Source organism: Haliaeetus albicilla, chromosome 10 (assembly GCF_947461875.1).
Source record: "Haliaeetus albicilla chromosome 10, bHalAlb1.1, whole genome shotgun sequence".
NCBI lineage: Eukaryota > Metazoa > Chordata > Aves > Accipitriformes > Accipitridae > Haliaeetus > Haliaeetus albicilla.
Window position 1 is genome coordinate 23,881,837 of NC_091492.1, and position 23,506 is coordinate 23,905,342.

At 48.7% G+C, this 23,506-nt stretch overlaps 1 long non-coding RNA gene across 1 annotated transcript; it reads right to left on the reverse strand.

Annotated features, from left to right (window-relative positions):
- Nucleotides 1-20,909: 20,909 nt before the first annotated feature.
- LOC138687313 (uncharacterized) lies at nucleotides 20,910-23,069 on the reverse strand. The gene is made up of 2 exons (XR_011326571.1): nucleotides 22,932-23,069; nucleotides 20,910-21,010 (listed from the first exon to the last, which is right to left on the reverse strand). It is a non-coding gene; the product is annotated as an uncharacterized lncRNA (long non-coding RNA).
- Nucleotides 23,070-23,506: the final 437 nt, after the last annotated feature.

Genomic DNA, 23,506 nt, shown 5'->3' on the forward strand with positions numbered 1-23,506 from the left:
TCCCATGGACAGCGCAGGCAGCTGCCCTTCAGCAGGTGGCTGTGCCAGGGCTGCCTCCCCCAGCCTGGACAGCCTCCCCATGGGATCGCAGCCCTCCACAGCATGGCGATGTGTGGGACCAGGAGAGGAGAGGAGGGTATTCCCCCAAACGTCCATCTCAGCCTCTTTCCTTGCTCTGGCCTTCAGGAGAGCAAGCACTGGCCCCATCAGGGACCTGTTTGGAAGAGTCCCAGGGGACTCTCCCTTCCCCTTCGCCTTCCCTTTCTGGCGGTGCATCCCCACAGGGATGAGCAAAGTGTCATGGAAGAAACCAGCAATGGCCCCTCTCCTCATTTCCAACATTGACACTCCTCCCACTCGACCAGTTCTTGAGCCATATTCCCACCCACTCCCCAAGTTCCCACAGCCATATTCTTCCATGTTGCCCAGTTCCCAGGGCCGTATCCCACCCACTCCCCTGTCAGGGAATGCAGTGGGTCTGCAGAATGCCTGACGATGCATGAGCAGCGTGACCTTGAGCAGCTTGTAGTGTATCCTTGAGAGTCTGCAAAGTCCCAAGAAGAGCTGTGCAATCAAGACAATGATAAGAGGAACCGTCCTGATGACTCACCAGTCATGAACTGTTAGTTACTAACTAAACCAATCGTATACGAACGCATACTATGAAGAAGGTAATAAAAAGGTTTGTTAGAACAATAAAGTAGCCATTTTGCATGATCTGAAGTTTGTCGTGTCCGTCTCTACCGCGACAAATGGTGACCCCGATGCGTTCGGGTGAAGTGATCCTTTAAAGGCGATAAATCTGGCACTACGGAGGAGCATAGTGGCGGCGGGAGAGCTGCGGAGGAGTATAGTGGCGGCGGGAAGAGCTGCAGAGACAGAGCCCGGTGAAGCTGAGAGCAGAGGGAATCTGCTTGGTCCGGACCTGAGCTTTGACACCCAAAAAGGTGAGCCACCAGGGACAAAACTGTTGGAATGGGGCAACAATTAACAACAGAAGAGGAGACGATTTTGTCTACCTTGAAAGCCCTATTAAAAAGAAAAGGGGTTAAAACCCCAGAACAAAACCTGAAAAGGACTTTGATATGGAGTAAGATGCAAGGCTTTGCAGCCACAACAGTTACTGCATTCAGTGTGGGTGCATGGCAAGCAGTGGGATGGAAACTATTTGATGAGATCTCTAAAGGACAGAAAGAGCTGTGTGAGTTGGCGATCATATGGCGTCTATTAAGCGAGACCCTGAAGGAATGGAAAGCAGAATGTGATGCGAATGATGAGCAAAAGAAAGATGAGAAACCAGAAAATGTTAGGAAGGAAAAAGATTGTGACCAAGGAACAACTGAAGCCGATGCCACAGCATTGGCGGTAGCAGGCAGGTAGCAGGCAGGAAACCCCTCACGGCCAAAAGCAGATCACGCCCTTGTCCACCTCCTCCTCCTCCGCCATTAAATATTTTACGGGGCGATGAGGGGCCCTCCCCACCTAGTGGTGCAGCAGCGGAAGGGGTGACTCCATCAGCCCCCCCCAAGGAGGAAAATCCGGCGAATCCGGCGAATAGCACCGAGCCGGAAAGTGAGAGCGGAAATGAAAGCGAGGGAGAAGAAGCTCTAACTGCCGTTATGCGACCTCTGCATCTTGCAGATAAAACCGTAATGAAAAAAGCCCAGCCATGGACTCTCCCTCCATTCACAATAACTGTAGTCCCAAGACCCCCTGATCGATTTTGGGAGGGAGTTAGGAGATATGCTGCCGAAGCTGGCAGCTGGGATCTAGCTGAACGCCTCAGCCCGTGCTCTCCAACACCAGCATGTCCAAAGCCTGTAGACATCGCAGCAGAGGCTCCTGGTAAATTTCCTGTTTTCAAAGCTGCTGCAGGCACAAACCAGCACGGTGAGCACGATCCAATCAGCTGGAAAGTGGTGCAGGATTTGCAGAATAAAGTACAAACATTTGGAATCAATTCTCCTGAGGTGATGCAACTTATTTGAATAATCAGCACGGATCTGCTGTGTCCATATGACGTTACACATCTTGCACAAGTGCTGTTTCAGCCCGTGCAATTGCAAGTGTTTCAAGCTACTTGGAGGCAGATGGCACGCGCAGCAGCGCAGAATAATTTACGACTGCCACAGGGTGACCCGAGGTTAGGCCTTGGAGAGGAAGCTTTGCTTGGTGAGGGGCCGTTTAATAACCCTCAACTGCGGGCTACATGGCCTCCGATTGTTCTCGAACAGGCACAACATATAGGGATTACGGCATTAAAGCGAACCATGGAAATGGTAGCTCCGAAACAAAAATACACTGCTATCCGCCAAGGCCCCAGAGAACCCTTTTAACAGTTTGTAGAAAAAATATCTGCCGCACTGGAAAAACAGGTAGAAGATGAGGCGTTAAGACAAATGCTGTGCAAACAGTTAGCAAAAGATAATGCTAATGAGGACTGTCAAAAGATAATACAGGCTTTACCAGGAGATCCTTCTATTCCCGACATGGTGGCTGCATGTTCTAAGGTGGGGACGGTGGAACACGAGGCGGCCGTCTAGTCGGCAGCGCAAGTGGCCGCCCTAGCTACTGCTATGAATGTGAGAAATTCAGGGAAACGCTTTGGGTGCGGCAGAGAAGGGCACATAAAGGTAGCTTGTCGAAACAGAACATCACCAGGTAAACGACCGGTGAACATCCCACCGGGGACTAACTGCAACAAATGCGGAAAACCAGGACATTTCGCAAAACAGTGTCGCTCCAAATTCCATGTTAATGGGCAGCCGCTACAGGGAAACCACAAAAAGAGCGCGAGAGGGCGCGCGAGGACAACAAGTCCCCTCCCGGCAGCCGGCCAGCTCCCCTCCGCGAACAATTATCGGTCGCGACAGCTGGCTCAGCAGGGCTGGGTGTACCCACCGCCGACACAGTCACTCTGGTCACAACAGACGTCGTCGAGGTCCCTCTCGATGCAAGGGGTCCTACAGGACGAGGACGGAGTGCGTTGCTACTGGGAAGATCAAGTAGCACGTTGAATGGACTAATTGTGCTTGTGGGAGTTATTGATGCTGATTTTACAGGTCAAATTTGCGCGATGGTTTCAAGCCCCTACCCACCAGTAACAATCCCAAAAGGTGCTCGCATTGCTCAACTTATTCTTTTTTTGAGTTGTATTTCGAAAGCAGAACAGCGACTGCGATGCGATGGAGGCTTCGGCTCTACGGGACCCCCTCAGTTCTGCTCGTCTCAGACTGTTTCATCATCCCGACCACATATGACGTGCATGCTGTCGAGTCACAGATGATCGCCAACCACAGTAAGGCTTGCGGGGCTCCTGGACACCGGAGCCGATGTGACTATTATTGCCGATTATCTGTGGCCGTCCACCTGGCCAACAGAGGACGCGGGTGTGGGGGTAGTGGGGCTGGGAGGATCCGCGCCAGCAAGGACGGCAGCCACAGCAGTTCTGATTACCAATCCTGAGGGCCAACAAGCAGTCATTAAACCATACGTGACGGCAGCTCCCCTCAATTTATGGGGGAGGGATTGCTTGTTGCAATGGGGGGTGAGAATTACCACGGATTTTTAACGGGGGCCACTGTGCTGCAGGGTGTTAGACAACCCACGCTTGTTTTAACTTGGTTAACAAATAACCCTGTGTGGGTGGATCAGTGGCCCCTACCAACTGAAAAATTAAAGGCCCTGCAAGAATTGGTGGCGCAACAACTAGCTGCCGGACACATTGAACCCTCTCAGAGCCCATGGAATACTCCGGTGTTTGTGATAAAAAAGAAATCAGGAAAATGGCAATTTTTGCATGACCTGCAGCAAGTCAATGCTGTCATGGCCACGATGGGGGCTCTGCAACCAGGCATGCCTTCACCTGCCATGATCCCTCAAGATTGGGAAATCATTGTCATGGACCTTAAGGATTGTTTTTTTTATGATACCATTAGCTTCCCAAGACAAAGAAAAATTTGCATTTTCTGTGCCTTCTATCAATCATGCAGAACCGGCAAAAAGATATCAATGGAGAGTTCTGCTGCAGGGCGTGAAAAATTCGCCAACAATTTGTCAATGGTTTGTAGCACAAGCTCTGTCACCTGCAAGGGAAAAATTCCCTGCTAGTTATTGTTATCATTATATGGATGACATTCTGTTAGCATCAGACAACAAGGAGCAGTTGAATGACATGGAGAATTTGGCCAGGAATTCGTTACAACAATATGGATTAGTTATTGCCCCTGAAAAAGTGCAAAAAATAGCACCCTGGAAATATTTGGGAATGACAATTACAAGCAAGCAGGTTGTGCCCCAACCTGTGAAACTCAGCCTTGCGGTTAAGACACTCAATGATGTACAGAAACTGATGGGATCCTTGAACTGGATCAGGCCCTATCTTGGACTGACCAATTCGCAGTTGCAACCTTTATTGGAATTATTAAAAAATTCCAATGATCCAACAGAACCCAGAATATTAAATAAGGAAGCGCTAAATGTAATCCACACGGTGGAACAATGTATATACAAGAAATTTGTTTCTCGCATAGATCTGTCTCAATTGGTACAATTCTTTGTACTAATTGACAAAACTGTGCCATTTGGTGCTTTGGTGCAGTGGAATTCTGAGTGGGATGACCCGTTACGTATTTTAGAATGGATGTTTTTATCATTCTGGCCATGAAAAACTGCTCCTGGATTGTTTGAACTTATTGCTGATGTAATCATAAAAGCCAGAAAACTTTTGTTTAGATGTTTAGAACTAACAGGGCGTGATCCAGCTACAATTGTTTTACCTGTTCAAAACTGGTATTTTGAATGGTGTCTGGCAAACAATTACGAGCTGCAAGCGGCTATGGTGGGTTTTCAAGGGCAGATATCATATCATCTACCATCACACCCGCTACGGAAATTTGCTCGAGAAATACCATTTGGTCAGAAAAATTTAAGCCAGCCAGAACCTGTGAAAGGCCCCGCTGTCTTTACAGATGGTTCAGGAAAAACAGGTAAAGTAGCAGTAGTATGGTATGAAAACAACAACTGGAACAGCAAAGTAGTATATCAAAATGGTTCTCCACAAGTAGTAGAGCTGTGTGCAATGGCTGTTGTTTTTTCTATTTTTTCTACTCCTGTAAATATTGTAACTAACTCAGCATATGTAGCTAATTTAGTTTCTCGACTAGACAAAGTGGTTTTGACCATGTCAGACAATCAATTATTACTTGATGTGCTTTTAGAACTCTGGAAAGGTATTCAGCTACAAACAGAACCTTATTTTATCATGCACATCTGGAGTCATACCACTTTACCAGGATTTTATACGGAAGGTAATGCCAGAGTGGATGCTCTTGTTTCTGCTATGACTCTGAGTACTGTTCCTAACATGAAGCAACAAGCTGTATTATCACATCAATTTTTTCATCAAGGTTTTCGAGCTTTACGAAGGCAGTTTGGTTTGTCCCATACTGAAGCTCGCTCTGTTGTAGCTGCCTGCCCTGATTGCCAAGGAACTCACACTCCAGTGTATTTTGGTACTAATCCCAGAGGTATGCAGGCTTTACAGATTTGGCAAACCGATGTTACTCATATAAATTAATTTGGCCGACAGAAATATGTTCATGTTTCTATTGATACTTATTCTCATGCTTTGGTAGCAACAGCACATAATGGAGAAACCGGAAAAGATGTGATTCGACATTTGCAGAAGGCTTTCTCTGTGCTTGGGGTGCCACGCCAAATTAAAACAGACAATGGCCCAGCATATGCTTCACAGAAAGTTCAAACATTTTTTAATCTGTGGGGTGTGACTCATGTTACAGGAATTCCCCATTCCCCAACAGGACAAGCAATTGTTGAGCACGCACATGGCACGTTGAAGCGGCAGCTTCAAAAACAAAAAGGGGGAATGACTGGGGAGCCACCACAAGCATGTTTAGATAAAGCAGTTTATGTTCTTAACTTTCTCCATTATGGGGATAATTCTTATCTACCTCCTCTTTTTCAACACTTTTCTTCTCTTTTTTTTCAACACAGAATTTACAAAAAGGCATCAAAGTACATGTTAAAGATTTAGTTACTGGTCAGTGGAGTGGACCATGTGAGTTATTAACCTGGGGAAGGGGTTATGCTTGTGTTTCCACAGATGCCGGTCCTCGCTGGGTTCCTGCTCGGTGTGTTTGGCCTGGATTGGAACCTGCCTCAGGGTGAAGGATGGGTGGTCTCACAACCTAAACAAAATGTTTGGGTCACTTTAGCAAACATGACGCATCAGGACACCCTGTGTCTCGCCACCGCAAGCCCTGAAAATCCATTTTCGACATGCTTGGTAGGAATACCCGTGGACACTTGGCCGAACCCACTGCAGATCCCAAATCTCTGTGATTCTCCAGAAAATTGTGCAAAGAACTGGGATCGTGTGTATGCGTGCCTCTCGCCAGTCACCCAGGAACCCCAAGAGTTAGAATTATTAGGATCTGTAATGATGGATGCTTGTGTGGTTTTTAATTACTCTTATAGCAACACTGCTCGCCGAGGCCAAAATGTTAATGCAACTAGTATTCTCTATCGCAATGCAACTGCATGGTGTAATTATACCGCACCTAATGCTTCACGATCCTCTGTTGTTCCTCTTGCGCTACCTCCTGGTGTGTTTTTAATCTGTGGAGATCGTGCCTGGGGAGGCATTCCATCTAAACTGAATGGAGGCCCGTGTAGCCTCGGACGCCTCACGTTATTGACACCAAGTGTGTCAATGATTCTGAACATGACTCGAAAACTTAAGCGAGTCCAAAGGACTGTTCATCAGTTTAGCAGTTCCTGTCAAGATAACATTGAATTCTGGAATCCAGGCCAGATCATAGCAGCCTCCATACGGGCACCAGGAGTTTGCGTTAGAAATGCCTTAAGAACTTTAAATAAGTTGGGATGTTGGCTTAAAAAACAAACTAATGCTACCTCTTTAGCTTTAAGTGGCCTTCTAACTGACGTTGATAGCGTCAGACATGCTACGCTACAAAATAGAGCTGCAATTGATTTTTTGCTTTTGGCACAAGGACGTGGTTGTGATGAGTTTGAAGGGATGTGTTGTATGAATCTATCCGATCACTCAGAATCCATTTACAGTAGCATTCAACAATTAAAGAAGGAAGTCAGGAAGTTGACAGAAAGCAATGAGTTAGATTGGCTAACAAAGATGTTTGAGGGTTGGGGATTGTCTGGATGGTTGATATCTCTGCTCAAGACTGTGGGGGTAGTGATCTTGATTGTGATAACTGTGCTCCTAATATTGCCCTGTCTTCTCAGCCTTCTGCAAAGGGCCCTGCAGAGGGCCTCCGGGGCAATATTTTTAGCACAAATACAAAAAGGGGGAATTGTCGGGGAATGCAGCGGGTCTGCAGAATGCCTGACGACGCATGAGCAGCATGACCTTGAGCAGCTTGTAGTGTATCCTTGAGAGTCTGGAAAGTCCCGAGAAGAGCTGTGCAAACAAGACAAGGATAAGAGGAACCGTCCTGACGACTCACCAATCATGAACTGTTAGTTACTAACTAAACCAATCATATATGAACACATACTTTGAAGAAGGTAATAAAAAGGTTTGGTAGAACAATAAAGTAGCCATTTTGCACAATCTGATGCTTGTCATGTCCGTCTCTACTGCGACACCATCCCACCTGGCCTTGAACACTTCCAGGGATGGGGCATCTACAACTTCTCTGGGCAACCTGTTCCAGTGCCTCACCACCCTCATAGTGAGGAACTTCTTCCTTACACCCAACCTAAATCTACCCTCTTTCAGATTAAAGCCATTACCACCGTGTTCTATTGCTGTACACCCTTGTAAAAAGTCCCTCTCCAGGTTTCTTATAGGCCCTCTTTAGGTACTGTAAGGCTGCTATAAGGTGTCCTGTGAAGCTGCATGCCAGTGAGCGGTCTGAAAAGGTGAGGCGGTCGTCAGCTGGGTCGGTGCTGAATAGCAAAGTATTATATGGCCGCTGGGTTAAGCATTTTGTTTTGCAGGCACTGTGCAGGCCACCTTTGGAATTGGATGAGCGTTTGAGGTGAGCTGTGGATTAGCGAGGAGGAGCATGGGGCTGGTGGCTTTTCATGAGCACCATGCTAATTTTGTGTCTCTTGGTATCTTAGGTAGCATGAGCGATGATGGCCGCAGGGTCCGACTCTGGAATGAGCGGGTAAGCGTAACACTGTGGCGCTTGTGAGGAGGGGGCAGTTGGGGAAGTAGTTGGCATTGGCTGATGGGATGCTTATTGCCTTCACCGGTTTTGTGGTTTAGTTGTTGTTTTTTTTTTCCTTTATTGCAGATGACGAAGGGGAACCTGGCGACTGCAGGAACATCCCCGTTAGCCCGTGTGGTTTTTGTTGAGGATGGATTCAGACCCTCGGCCCTCTGAAAGCTAAGTTGAGGGACCTGGGCTGGGAAGAGGCTGGGAGGAAGGGGCAAAGCTGGGAATTGCAGGGAGGGGTTTTAAAGTTAGTGTAGGAGGGCAGGGCTGTCCAGGAACAGTCACCTTTGGGCAGGTAAAGGGAGTGGGCTGCTTTTCAGCACAAGACAAGCATGTGCTGGGCAGGGCAGTTGCAGCCTGTGTCTGTGGTGGTGTGTAGTTTGTGTAGTCTTCTGTGCCTTAGACCTTCCTCGGGTCTCGATGTCCTCGTCGCTCTCTGTGCCGGAGGAGCGTGGCATGCGCTTCGGGCGCCGTCCCTAGGGTCTCGAATGCCCATAGCCGTTGACATGGTGCCAACTGGGTGCTGCTTTTCTTGTGTTATGAGCTCTAAAGCATGGACCGGTCTCAGAAGGTTCCGGTTGGTCCTCTTTTGCAGCATTCTTCTGGGCTGTGTCGACAGCTCTGCTCGCTAGCTGTCTGTTTTCTCAGACTGGGACTTCCCTGCATCCTGACGTTCTCAGGTCTTGACGCCAGGCTTCTTGCGCATCCACCGTCTCAGTTTTGACAGTACCGTCTTGTAACAGGCTGTTACTTCCAACTCCTCTTCTCTGGGGCTGCTGTAGAGCCTCCTGGCCTCGCAGTTGCGGCCCCGTAGGTCGTCTTGCCCGACAGGGTCTCCTGTCCAGGAGTCATTCTTCTTGCTGAGAGCTTTCTCTCTTTGAAGCACCTTGTTTGTAGCATTCTGTGTAGCATTGGTCTGTGCATGTGTGTGTGTGTTTGGTTTGGAGCTGCTCTGCCCGGGCATGTAGAGTCAGGGGTAGGTGAAGTAGCAATACGGGTGAAATGATGATAGGCCTAGACCATTTAGGTGTGGGTTGTACAGTCGTCTGGGATCGAGTAGCCATCGGTGGGTTGTGTGGACAGCCACGTCAAAAGTGTTTTATGGAGACAATTGGAGCCGTGTGGCAGGGGCTGTTCAAGGGTAGTGAAGTGGATTTGAATCTCTAAGGCGTTAAGGCTTGCATGTGATGGGCTTAAAGTTTGGCGTGTGTGTTTTGGGTTTTTTTATGGCAGGCTGTAGTTGGACTCCAGATGGTATTCCTAGATGGAATCAAGACCTCTGGAACTGTTAAGCTATTGCTCTGCATCCAGGTGACTTGTTCAATTTTTTTTTTTTTTTTTCAGATGTTGAGGGACAAGGTGCATGTCAAAGAGCGATGGAGGAGGGGAGCGGAGTGCTGTTAGAAGGTGGGTCTGTGAGTGGAGTCGGAGGGAAGATGCGGTTGGTGGCTCTACGAGATTGCCTTGCTTTGCCGTGCTTTGCGTTGTTTTGCATTGTACTGCTCTGTGTTTGGTTTTGTCTTGTGTTGTATTGCTCTGTAGTTGTACTGACTGTCATGTGAGACTCTCTCACGTTGCTTGGCCCTGTATTGTGTTTTGTCTGGCATTGCAGTGCTCTGTACTTGCATTGACTGCCACCTCAGACTGTCTCGCATTGCATGGCTCTGTATTGCGATTTGTATTGCTCTGTACTCGTATTGACTGCCATCTGAGAGTGTCTTGCAGTCTGTGGTTCTGTATTGGTTTTGTATTGCATTGCTCTGTGCTTGTATTGACTGCCATCCGAGAGTGTCTTGCATTGGCCCCATGTTGTGTTTGTCTGGTATGGCAGCGCTCTGAATTGCTCTGTCTTGACTGATATAAGAGTACTGCCTTGTATGGCATTATATTTGCACGTGAATTGCATGCCTCTATGTTTGTGTGCATACTGTATGGCATCGCAGAGACCGCATAGAGGGTTAAACGATTTTGGGGTCTTTTATGCGGGGAGTCGAGTGGATCGCAACTGGATTGTGAGGTAGCATGGGGTCAGGGAGTAACTGGGCAATGGTGTTCATATTGTTTATGCGGACACTTTGCGGCAAGCCTCTAGAAATGGTCAAGGCGTTGAGGTCTGAGTAGCAGCGTGACAGGCCTCGGAGCAGTTGGTAACTTTGGGACAGCTCTGTGTTTGTGACGCTCTGGTTTTTCAAGTGCCACGGAGGACTCTGCTGGTGAGGATGTGTTATTTTTGGAATAGGTGGGAAGCAGGGGAGGGGAGCTGTGGAAGACTTCTCTCTCAAGGATGAGGTGTCTATTAAAAAGCTTTGTGTGTTGTTTTCGTAGGTGATCACAGGGCACGAGGCGATTGAAGGAACCTTGCGTTTAGGTGACGTGGCTGCTATGCAGGTTGGACCGTGACATGTGGCACTGTGAAAGCTAAGTAGCAGGTTGAAAATCCATGGGTGGTGGAGATGGTATGTGTTGAAACACTGATGTAACGGAAGGGTAGTTTGTGGGGAGTTTGGAAGGAGGTTGGGCTCGGGCCGGGGTTTTCGCAGGCAGGGTGATTTTTGAGGCCCCCGGTGCCGCAGGCAGAGGGCGACGGCCTCTCGAGGGCGGTGGGATGGATGAGTTGAGAGTGAGGGCTGGCGTGCGTGTGATCTGAAGCACTGGTGTGTTGTGAGTGTGCGTAACCTCGTAGAGTTATATGGTTTAGCCTTTTTATATTTTTTTTCCTTGCAGGTTGGATGTAGAGTTGAGATGGTTTTCAGGCAATTAGAAAAAAGAAAAGATTAGAATAAAGAAAAACGAGCTGGGGGGGGCAATCCCCTGGCTGTTTGGTTTTGGTTCCCCCACACACACACTCCCAGCCGCTCCGTGAGGTGATGTTCATTGCTAACGTTCGGATGGGGGTCAGCCTCGGGCTGGGGTTTTTGCAGGCAGGGCGATTTTCTTCATGGCTCCCAGGAACGACGTTCCCATGGAGCGCTCCCCTGGAATGTGGCAATTGCTGGTCAGCGCAGGGAAATATGTTGTTCAGCGGATGGTCTTGGGAAGACAGTGGAGGATTTTGCAGGCGAAGGGTGTGGGGAGTTGGACTAGGGGGCCAGCATTGCAGAGGACACGGTTGCAAAGTGCATGGGTGTAACTGTATTTTTCCGTGGTAGGTTTGTAAAATCTCTGGGTGGTCTTTGTAGTTTGTGATGTAATGATATTTTTCAAATTTTATTCTTGTGCCTAGGTGTGGAAGTCGGCAGTCCGTCAAGATGAGTGGAGCTCACCCGTTTTCTGCCCGGGAATAGGGATCGTGGAGGTAATGTCACCTCGGGGAGGAAAACTCCTTGACGTGAAGCGGTAGACGTAATGGGAGCGAGGAATGAGAAGAAGACCGCTACATAGAGAATCACAGGCACTGAATAGTGGCAATTCTTCTTAAGGTAATGCTCAACTTGTGGAGTTTAAATGTATTTGTAAAAATAATGATTAAAAGGGGAATAAATGTAATAGCGGCCAATATTTGACCAGTGTGGCCGTAACTATTTTCTAGACGTTGTAGTAAAAGTACATTGTAGAACTGAACTGTAAATCCTGACATAGCTGAATGTACTTGGAGCCAGTAATGGACCAAACGAAACAATAAAAATAAAATTAAAAAAAGACAGGCAATTAGGCGTCCCTGTGAGAATCACGGCATTCACGGCAATCGCAAAGGCACGTACAGAGCCAAGCGTGTGTGTTTAGTGCCCGTGGGCCAAACTTAGCTGCTGTGAGTGAGTGCAAGCGTCCGTTAGAATTAGGCATCCGAGGGAGAGTTGTAGATACCCAGAGGTAAAAGCAGCTGCGGACGGGTTAATAGAAAGGGTGCGCATCGCTGGCTCTAGTAATTGCGTAGCTTTTGAGATTTGCTCCGTAGCTGCGTAACTCCGAAATTTGCCCGGGCTCTGTGGAACGTCTCTGAAAGGCGCTCGGTCAGTGTGTAACCCCGAAATGGGCTCGGCCAGTGTGTAACCCCCAAATGGGCTCGGGCTCCGTGGAACGTCTCTGAAAGGGGCTCGGTCAGTGTGTAACCCCCAAATGGGCTCGGGCTCCGTGGAACGTCTCTGAAAGGCGCTCGGCCAGTGTGTAACCCCCAAATGGGCTCGGGCTCTGGAACGTCTCTGAAAGGCGCTCGGCCAGTGTGTAACCCCGAAATGGGCTCGGGCTCCGTGGAACGTCTCTGAAAGGCGCTCGGTCAGTGTGTAACCCCGAAAGGGGCTCGGTCAGTGTGTAACCCCGAAAGGGGCTCGGGCTCCGTGGAACGTCTCTGAAAGGGGCTCGGCCAGTGTGTAACCCCCAAATGGGCTCGGGCTCTGGAACGTCTCTGAAAGGCGCTCGGTCAGTGTGTAACCCCGAAAGGGGCTCGGCCAGTGTGTAACCCCGAAATGGGCTCGGGCTCCGTGGAACGTCTCTGAAAGGCGCTCGGTCAGTGTGTAACCCCGAAAGGGGCTCGGCCAGTGTGTAACCCCGAAATGGGCTCGGGCTCCCTGGAACGTCTCTGAAAGGGGCTCGGCCAGTGTGTATCCCCAAATGGGCTCGGGCTCTGGAACGTCTCTGAAAGGCGCTCGGTCAGTGTGTAACCCCGAAAGGGGCTCGGGCTCCGTGGAACGTCTCTGAAAGGCGCTCGGGCTCCGTGGAACGTCTCTGAAAGGGGCTCGGTCAGTGTGTAACCCTCAAATATCAAACAGACATCAAGGGGCAAGGAAAGACAAACACAGACAAACAGAGGGAGGGGAGAGACAGAGAAATGGATACAAGGAACAGAAGAAACAGTGATGCAGAAATGGGGAGGGAAAGAGAAATACCCACAGACATGCACCTGCAGCAACAAAATCAAGCCAAGTCAACCAGCTGCTGGCACATACCCCAGCCAACAGTAAACCGTCCCCATTCCGACTTCTCCGCTCCACTAACCTTGTTGATCTGTGCTCTGCGCTCCAACCTGCCACGCTGAATCAGTTACATCAGTGAGTTGAAGAACAGCCATACCCACCAGAAGCATACACCCATCCCTCTTCTTTCCCCCAGCCCGAGAGCCACATCCCGGACTCGCCTTTTCCCCAGCAGCCTGACACGGCTCCGCTCTCCTCCCGTGACACAGCGCCAGCACCAGGGGCCACATCAGGTGCCCGTCCGTCCCTGATGTCTCGGGAAGCGGAACCTTCGATGCCAGGTCTGCCGCGGGAAGACGCAGAGAGGCAAAGGGATGTTATAGACGTATTGCACAGCGACCGAGCCCTTTTCGGGGTTACACGGTGCCCGAGCCCATTCCAGAGACGTTCCACAGAGCCCGAACCCATTTGGGGATACACACTGGCCGAGCCCCTTTCAGAGACGTTCCACGGAGCCCGAGCCCATTTCGGGGTTACACACTGGCCGAGCCCCTTTCGGGGTTACACACTGACCGAGCGCCTTTCAGAGACGTTCCAGAGCCCGAGCCCATTTGGGGGTTACACACTGGCCGAGCCCCTTTCAGAGACGTTCCACGGAGCCCGAGCCCATTTGGGGGTTACACACTGACCGAGCCCCTTTCAGAGACGTTCCACGGAGCCCGAGCCCCTTTCGGGGTTACACACTGACCGAGCCCCTTTCGGGGTTACACACTGACCGAGCGCCTTTCAGAGACGTTCCACGGAGCCCGAGCCCATTTCGGGGTTACACACTGGCCGAGCGCCTTTCAGAGACGTTCCAGAGCCCGAGCCCATTTGGGGGTTACACACTGGCCGAGCCCCTTTCAGAGACGTTCCACGGAGCCCGAGCCCATTTGGGGGTTACACACTGGCCGAGCCCATTTCGGGGTCACACACCGGCCGAGCGCCTTTCAGAGACGTTCCACAGAGCCCGGGCAAATTTCGGAGTTACGCAGCTACGGAGCAAATCTCAAAAGCTACGCAATTACTAGAGCCAGCGATGCGCACCCTTTCTATTAACCCGTCCGCAGCTGCTTTTACCTCTGGGTATCTACAACTCTCCCTCGGATGCCTAATTCTAACGGACGCTTGCACTCACTCACAGCAGCTAAGTTTGGCCCACGGGCACTAAACACACACGCTTGGCTCTGTACGTGCCTTTGCGATTGCCGTGAATGCCGTGATTCTCACAGGGACGCCTAATTGCCTGTCTTTTTTTAATTTTATTTTTATTGTTTCGTTTGGTCCATTACTGGCTCCAAGTACATTCAGCTATGTCAGGATTTACAGTTCAGTTCTACAATGTACTTTTACTACAACGTCTAGAAAATAGTTACGGCCACACTGGTCAAATATTGGCCGCTATTACATTTATTCCCCTTTTAATCATTATTTTTACAAATACATTTAAACTCCACAAGTTGAGCATTACCTTAAGAAGAATTGCCACTATTCAGTGCCTGTGATTCTCTATGTAGCGGTCTTCTTCTCATTCCTCGCTCCCATTACGTCTACCGCTTCACGTCAAGGAGTTTTCCTCCCCGAGGTGACATTACCTCCACGATCCCTATTCCCGGGCAGAAAACGGGTGAGCTCCACTCATCTTGACGGACTGCCGACTTCCACACCTAGGCACAAGAATAAAATTTGAAAAATATCATTACATCACAAACTACAAAGACCACCCAGAGATTTTACAAACCTACCACGGAAAAATACAGTTACACCCATGCACTTTGCAACCGTGTCCTCTGCAATGCTGGCCCCCTAGTCCAACTCCCCACACCCTTCGCCTGCAAAATCCTCCACTGTCTTCCCAAGACCATCCGCTGAACAACATATTTCCCTGCGCTGACCAGCAATTGCCACATTCCAGGGGAGCGCTCCATGGGAACGTCGTTCCTGGGAGCCATGAAGAAAATCGCCCTGCCTGCAAAAACCCCAGCCCGAGGCTGACCCCCATCCGAACGTTAGCAATGAACATCACCTCACGGAGCGGCTGGGAGTGTGTGTGTGGGGGAACCAAAACCAAACAGCCAGGGGATTGCCCCCCCCAGCTCGTTTTTCTTTATTCTAATCTTTTCTTTTTTCTAATTGCCTGAAAACCATCTCAACTCTACATCCAACCTGCAAGGAAAAAAAATATAAAAAGGCTAAACCATATAACTCTACGAGGTTACGCACACTCACAACACACCAGTGCTTCAGATCACACGCACGCCAGCCCTCACTCTCAACTCATCCATCCCACCGCCCTCGAGAGGCCGTCGCCCTCTGCCTGCGGCACCGGGGGCCTCAAAAATCACCCTGCCTGCGAAAACCCCGGCCCGAGCCCAACCTCCTTCCAAACTCCCCACAAACTACCCTTCCGTTACATCAGTGTTTCAACACATACCATCTCCACCACCCATGGATTTTCAACCTGCTACTTAGCTTTCACAGTGCCACATGTCACGGTCCAACCTGCATAGCAGCCACGTCACCTAAACGCAAGGTTCCTTCAATCGCCTCGTGCCCTGTGATCACCTACGAAAACAACACACAAAGCTTTTTAATAGACACCTCATCCTTGAGAGAGAAGTCTTCCACAGCTCCCCTCCCCTGCTTCCCACCTATTCCAAAAATAACACATCCTCACCAGCAGAGTCCTCCGTGGCACTTGAAAAACCAGAGCGTCACAAACACAGAGCTGTCCCAAAGTTACCAACTGCTCCGAGGCCTGTCACGCTGCTACTCAGACCTCAACGCCTTGACCATTTCTAGAGGCTTGCCGCAAAGTGTCCGCATAAACAATATGAACACCATTGCCCAGTTACTCCCTGACCCCATGCTACCTCACAATCCAGTTGCGATCCACTCGACTCCCCGCATAAAAGACCCCAAAATCGTTTAACCCTCTATGCGGTCTCTGCGATGCCATACAGTATGCACACAAACATAGAGGCATGCAATTCACGTGCAAATATAATGCCATACAAGGCAGTACTCTTATATCAGTCAAGACAGAGCAATTCAGAGCGCTGCCATACCAGACAAACACAACATGGGGCCAATGCAAGACACTCTCGGATGGCAGTCAATACAAGCACAGAGCAATGCAATACAAAACCAATACAGAACCACAGACTGCAAGACACTCTCAGATGGCAGTCAATACGAGTACAGAGCAATACAAATCGCAATACAGAGCCATGCAATGCGAGACAGTCTGAGGTGGCAGTCAATGCAAGTACAGAGCACTGCAATGCCAGACAAAACACAATACAGGGCCAAGCAACGTGAGAGAGTCTCACATGACAGTCAGTACAACTACAGAGCAATACAACACAAGACAAAACCAAACACAGAGCAGTACAATGCAAAACAACGCAAAGCACGGCAAAGCAAGGCAATCTCGTAGAGCCACCAACCGCATCTTCCCTCCGACTCCACTCACAGACCCACCTTCTAACAGCACTCCGCTCCCCTCCTCCATCGCTCTTTGACATGCACCTTGTCCCTCAACATCTGAAAAAAAAAAAAAAAAATTGAACAAGTCACCTGGATGCAGAGCAATAGCTTAACAGTTCCAGAGGTCTTGATTCCATCTAGGAATACCATCTGGAGTCCAACTACAGCCTGCCATAAAAAAACCCAAAACACACACGCCAAACTTTAAGCCCATCACATGCAAGCCTTAACGCCTTAGAGATTCAAATCCACTTCACTACCCTTGAACAGCCCCTGCCACACGGCTCCAATTGTCTCCATAAAACACTTTTGACGTGGCTGTCCACACAACCCACCGATGGCTACTCGATCCCAGACGACTGTACAACCCACACCTAAATGGTCTAGGCCTATCATCATTTCACCCGTATTGCTACTTCACCTACCCCTGACTCTACATGCCCGGGCAGAGCAGCTCCAAACCAAACACACACACACATGCACAGACCAATGCTACACAGAATGCTACAAACAAGGTGCTTCAAAGAGAGAAAGCTCTCAGCAAGAAGAATGACTCCTGGACAGGAGACCCTGTCGGGCAAGACGACCTACGGGGCCGCAACTGCGAGGCCAGGAGGCTCTACAGCAGCCCCAGAGAAGAGGAGTTGGAAGTAACAGCCTGTTACAAGACGGTACTGTCAAAACTGAGACGGTGGATGCGCAAGAAGCCTGGCGTCAAGACCTGAGAACGTCAGGATGCAGGGAAGTCCCAGTCTGAGAAAACAGACAGCTAGCGAGCAGAGCTGTCGACACAGCCCAGAAGAATGCTGCAAAAGAGGACCAACCGGAACCTTCTGAGACCGGTCCATGCTTTAGAGCTCATAACACAAGAAAAGCAGCACCCAGTTGGCACCATGTCAACGGCTATGGGCATTCGAGACCCTAGGGACGGCGCCCGAAGCGCATGCCACGCTCCTCCGGCACAGAGAGCGACGAGGACATCGAGACCCGAGGAAGGTCTAAGGCACAGAAGACTACACAAACTACACACCACCACAGACACAGGCTGCAACTGCCCTGCCCAGCACATGCTTGTCTTGTGCTGAAAAGCAGCCCACTCCCTTTACCTGCCCAAAGGTGACTGTTCCTGGACAGCCCTGCCCTCCTACACTAACTTTAAAACCCCTCCCTGCAATTCCCAGCTTTGCCCCTTCCTCCCAGCCTCTTCCCAGCCCAGGTCCCTCAACTTAGCTTTCAGAGGGCCGAGGGTCTGAATCCATCCTCAACAAAAACCACACGGGCTAACGGGGATGTTCCTGCAGTCGCCAGGTTCCCCTTCGTCATCTGCAATAAAGGAAAAAAAAAACAACAACTAAACCACAAAACCGGTGAAGGCAATAAGCATCCCATCAGCCAATGCCAACTACTTCCCCAACTGCCCCCTCCTCACAAGCGCCACAGTGTTACGCTTACCCGCTCATTCCAGAGTCGGACCCTGCGGCCATCATCGCTCATGCTACCTAAGATACCAAGAGACACAAAATTAGCATGGTGCTCATGAAAAGCCACCAGCCCCATGCTCCTCCTCGCTAATCCACAGCTCACCTCAAACGCTCATCCAATTCCAAAGGTGGCCTGCACAGTGCCTGCAAAACAAAATGCTTAACCCAGCGGCCATATAATACTTTGCTATTCAGCACCGACCCAGCTGACGACCGCCTCACCTTTTCAGACCGCTCACTGGCATGCAGCTTCACAGGACACCTTATAGCAGCCTTACAGTACCTAAAGAGGGCCTATAAGAAACCTGGAGAGGGACTTTTTACAAGGGTGTACAGCAATAGAACACGGTGGTAATGGCTTTAATCTGAAAGAGGGTAGATTTAGGTTGGGTGTAAGGAAGAAGTTCCTCACTATGAGGGTGGTGAGGCACTGGAACAGGTTGCCCAGAGAAGTTGTAGATGCCCCATCCCTGGAAGTGTTCAAGGCCAGGTGGGATGGTGTCGCAGTAGAGACGGACATGACAAGCATCAGATTGTGCAAAATGGCTACTTTATTGTTCTACCAAACCTTTTTATTACCTTCTTCAAAGTATGTGTTCATATATGATTGGTTTAGTTAGTAACTAACAGTTCATGATTGGTGAGTCGTCAGGACGGTTCCTCTTATCCTTGTCTTGTTTGCACAGCTCTTCTCGGGACTTTCCAGACTCTCAAGGATACACTACAAGCTGCTCAAGGTCATGCTGCTCATGCGTCGTCAGGCATTCTGCAGACCCGCTGCATTCCCCGACAATTCCCCCTTTTTGTATTTGTGCTAAAAATATTGCCCCGGAGGCCCTCTGCAGGGCCCTTTGCAGAAGGCTGAGAAGACAGGGCAATATTAGGAGCACAGTTATCACAATCAAGATCACTACCCCCACAGTCTTGAGCAGAGATATCAACCATCCAGACAATCCCCAACCCTCAAACATCTTTGTTAGCCAATCTAACTCATTGCTTTCTGTCAACTTCCTGACTTCCTTCTTTAATTGTTGAATGCTACTGTAAATGGATTCTGAGTGATCGGATAGATTCATACAACACATCCCTTCAAACTCATCACAACCACGTCCTTGTGCCAAAAGCAAAAAATCAATTGCAGCTCTATTTTGTAGCGTAGCATGTCTGACGCTATCAACGTCAGTTAGAAGGCCACTTAAAGCTAAAGAGGTAGCATTAGTTTGTTTTTTAAGCCAACATCCCAACTTATTTAAAGTTCTTAAGGCATTTCTAACGCAAACTCCTGGTGCCCGTATGGAGGCTGCTATGATCTGGCCTGGATTCCAGAATTCAATGTTATCTTGACAGGAACTGCTAAACTGATGAACAGTCCTTTGGACTCGCTTAAGTTTTCGAGTCATGTTCAGAATCATTGACACACTTGGTGTCAATAACGTGAGGCGTCCGAGGCTACACGGGCCTCCATTCAGTTTAGATGGAATGCCTCCCCAGGCACGATCTCCACAGATTAAAAACACACCAGGAGGTAGCGCAAGAGGAACAACAGAGGATCGTGAAGCATTAGGTGCGGTATAATTACACCATGCAGTTGCATTGCGATAGAGAATACTAGTTGCATTAACATTTTGGCCTCGGCGAGCAGTGTTGCTATAAGAGTAATTAAAAACCACACAAGCATCCATCATTACAGATCCTAATAATTCTAACTCTTGGGGTTCCTGGGTGACTGGCGAGAGGCACGCATACACACGATCCCAGTTCTTTGCACAATTTTCTGGAGAATCACAGAGATTTGGGATCTGCAGTGGGTTCGGCCAAGTGTCCACGGGTATTCCTACCAAGCATGTCGAAAATGGATTTTCAGGGCTTGCGGTGGCGAGACACAGGGTGTCCTGATGCGTCATGTTTGCTAAAGTGACCCAAACATTTTGTTTAGGTTGTGAGACCACCCATCCTTCACCCTGAGGCAGGTTCCAATCCAGGCCAAACACACCGAGCAGGAACCCAGCGAGGACCGGCATCTGTGGAAACACAAGCATAACCCCTTCCCCAGGTTAATAACTCACATGGTCCACTCCACTGACCAGTAACTAAATCTTTAACATGTACTTTGATGCCTTTTTGTAAATTCTGTGTTGAAAAAAAAGAGAAGAAAAGTGTTGAAAAAGAGGAGGTAGATAAGAATTATCCCCATAATGGAGAAAGTTAAGAACATAAACTGCTTTATCTAAACATGCTTGTGGTGGCTCCCCAGTCATTCCCCCTTTTTGTTTTTGAAGCTGCCGCTTCAACGTGCCATGTGCGTGCTCAACAATTGCTTGTCCTGTTGGGGAATGGGGAATTCCTGTAACATGAGTCACACCCCACAGATTAAAAAATGTTTGAACTTTCTGTGAAGCATATGCTGGGCCATTGTCTGTTTTAATTTGGCGTGGCACCCCAAGCACAGAGAAAGCCTTCTGCAAATGTCGAATCACATCTTTTCCGGTTTCTCCATTATGTGCTGTTGCTACCAAAGCATGAGAATAAGTATCAATAGAAACATGAACATATTTCTGTCGGCCAAATTAATTTATATGAGTAACATCGGTTTGCCAAATCTGTAAAGCCTGCATACCTCTGGGATTAGTACCAAAATACACTGGAGTGTGAGTTCCTTGGCAATCAGGGCAGGCAGCTACAACAGAGCGAGCTTCAGTATGGGACAAACCAAACTGCCTTCGTAAAGCTCGAAAACCTTGATGAAAAAATTGATGTGATAATACAGCTTGTTGCTTCATGTTAGGAACAGTACTCAGAGTCATAGCAGAAACAAGAGCATCCACTCTGGCATTACCTTCCGTATAAAATCCTGGTAAAGTGGTATGACTCCAGATGTGCATGATAAAATAAGGTTCTGTTTGTAGCTGAATACCTTTCCAGAGTTCTAAAAGCACATCAAGTAATAATTGATTGTCTGACATGGTCAAAACCACTTTGTCTAGTCGAGAAACTAAATTAGCTACATATGCTGAGTTAGTTACAATATTTACAGGAGTAGAAAAAATAGAAAAAACAACAGCCATTGCACACAGCTCTACTACTTGTGGAGAACCATTTTGATATACTACTTTGCTGTTCCAGTTGTTGTTTTCATACCATACTACTGCTACTTTACCTGTTTTTCCTGAACCATCTGTAAAGACAGCGGGGCCTTTCACAGGTTCTGGCTGGCTTAAATTTTTCTGACCAAATGGTATTTCTCGAGCAAATTTCCGTAGCGGGTGTGATGGTAGATGATATGATATCTGCCCTTGAAAACCCACCATAGCCGCTTGCAGCTCGTAATTGTTTGCCAGACACCATTCAAAATACCAGTTTTGAACAGGTAAAACAATTGTAGCTGGATCACGCCCTGTTAGTTCTAAACATCTAAACAAAAGTTTTCTGGCTTTTATGATTACATCAGCAATAAGTTCAAACAATCCAGGAGCAGTTTTTCATGGCCAGAATGATAAAAACATCCATTCTAAAATACGTAACGGGTCATCCCACTCAGAATTCCACTGCACCAAAGCACCAAATGGCACAGTTTTGTCAATTAGTACAAAGAATTGTACCAATTGAGACAGATCTATGCGAGAAACAAATTTCTTGTATATACATTGTTCCACCGTGTGGATTACATTTAGCGCTTCCTTATTTAATATTCTGGGTTCTGTTGGATCATTGGAATTTTTTAATAATTCCAATAAAGGTTGCAACTGCGAATTGGTCAGTCCAAGATAGGGCCTGATCCAGTTCAAGGATCCCATCAGTTTCTGTACATCATTGAGTGTCTTAACCGCAAGGCTGAGTTTCACAGGTTGGGGCACAACCTGCTTGCTTGTAATTGTCATTCCCAAATATTTCCAGGGTGCTATTTTTTGCACTTTTTCAGGGGCAATAACTAATCCATATTGTTGTAACGAATTCCTGGCCAAATTCTCCATGTCATTCAACTGCTCCTTGTTGTCTGATGCTAACAGAATGTCATCCATATAATGATAACAATAACTAGCAGGGAATTTTTCCCTTGCAGGTGACAGAGCTTGTGCTACAAACCATTGACAAATTGTTGGCGAATTTTTCACGCCCTGCAGCAGAACTCTCCATTGATATCTTTTTGCCGGTTCTGCATGATTGATAGAAGGCACAGAAAATGCAAATTTTTCTTTGTCTTGGGAAGCTAATGGTATCATAAAAAAAACAATCCTTAAGGTCCATGACAATGATTTCCCAATCTTGAGGGATCATGGCAGGTGAAGGCATGCCTGGTTGCAGAGCCCCCATCGTGGCCATGACAGCATTGACTTGCTGCAGGTCATGCAAAAATTGCCATTTTCCTGATTTCTTTTTTATCACAAACACCGGAGTATTCCATGGGCTCTGAGAGGGTTCAATGTGTCCGGCAGCTAGTTGTTGCGCCACCAATTCTTGCAGGGCCTTTAATTTTTCAGTTGGTAGGGGCCACTGATCCACCCACACAGGGTTATTTGTTAACCAAGTTAAAACAAGCGTGGGTTGTCTAACACCCTGCAGCACAGTGGCCCCCGTTAAAAATCCGTGGTAATTCTCACCCCCCATTGCAACAAGCAATCCCTCCCCCATAAATTGAGGGGAGCTGCCGTCACGTATGGTTTAATGACTGCTTGTTGGCCCTCAGGATTGGTAATCAGAACTGCTGTGGCTGCCGTCCTTGCTGGCGCGGATCCTCCCAGCCCCACTACCCCCACACCCGCGTCCTCTGTTGGCCAGGTGGACGGCCACAGATAATCGGCAATAATAGTCACATCGGCTCCGGTGTCCAGGAGCCCCGCAAGCCTTACTGTGGTTGGCGATCATCTGTGACTCGACAGCATGCACGTCATATGTGGTCGGGATGATGAAACAGTCTGAGACGAGCAGAACTGAGGGGGTCCCGTAGAGCCGAAGCCTCCATCGCATCGCAGTCGCTGTTCTGCTTTCGAAATACAACTCAAAAAAAGAATAAGTTGAGCAATGCGAGCACCTTTTGGGATTGTTACTGGTGGGTAGGGGCTTGAAACCATCGCGCAAATTTGACCTGTAAAATCAGCATCAATAACTCCCACAAGCACAATTAGTCCATTCAACGTGCTACTTGATCTTCCCAGTAGCAACGCACTCCGTCCTCGTCCTGTAGGACCCCTTGCATCGAGAGGGACCTCGACGACGTCTGTTGTGACCAGAGTGACTGTGTCGGCGGTGGGTACACCCAGCCCTGCTGAGCCAGCTGTCGCGACCGATAATTGTTCGCGGAGGGGAGCTGGCCGGCTGCCGGGAGGGGACTTGTTGTCCTCGCGCGCCCTCTCGCGCTCTTTTTGTGGTTTCCCTGTAGCGGCTGCCCATTAACATGGAATTTGGAGCGACACTGTTTTGCGAA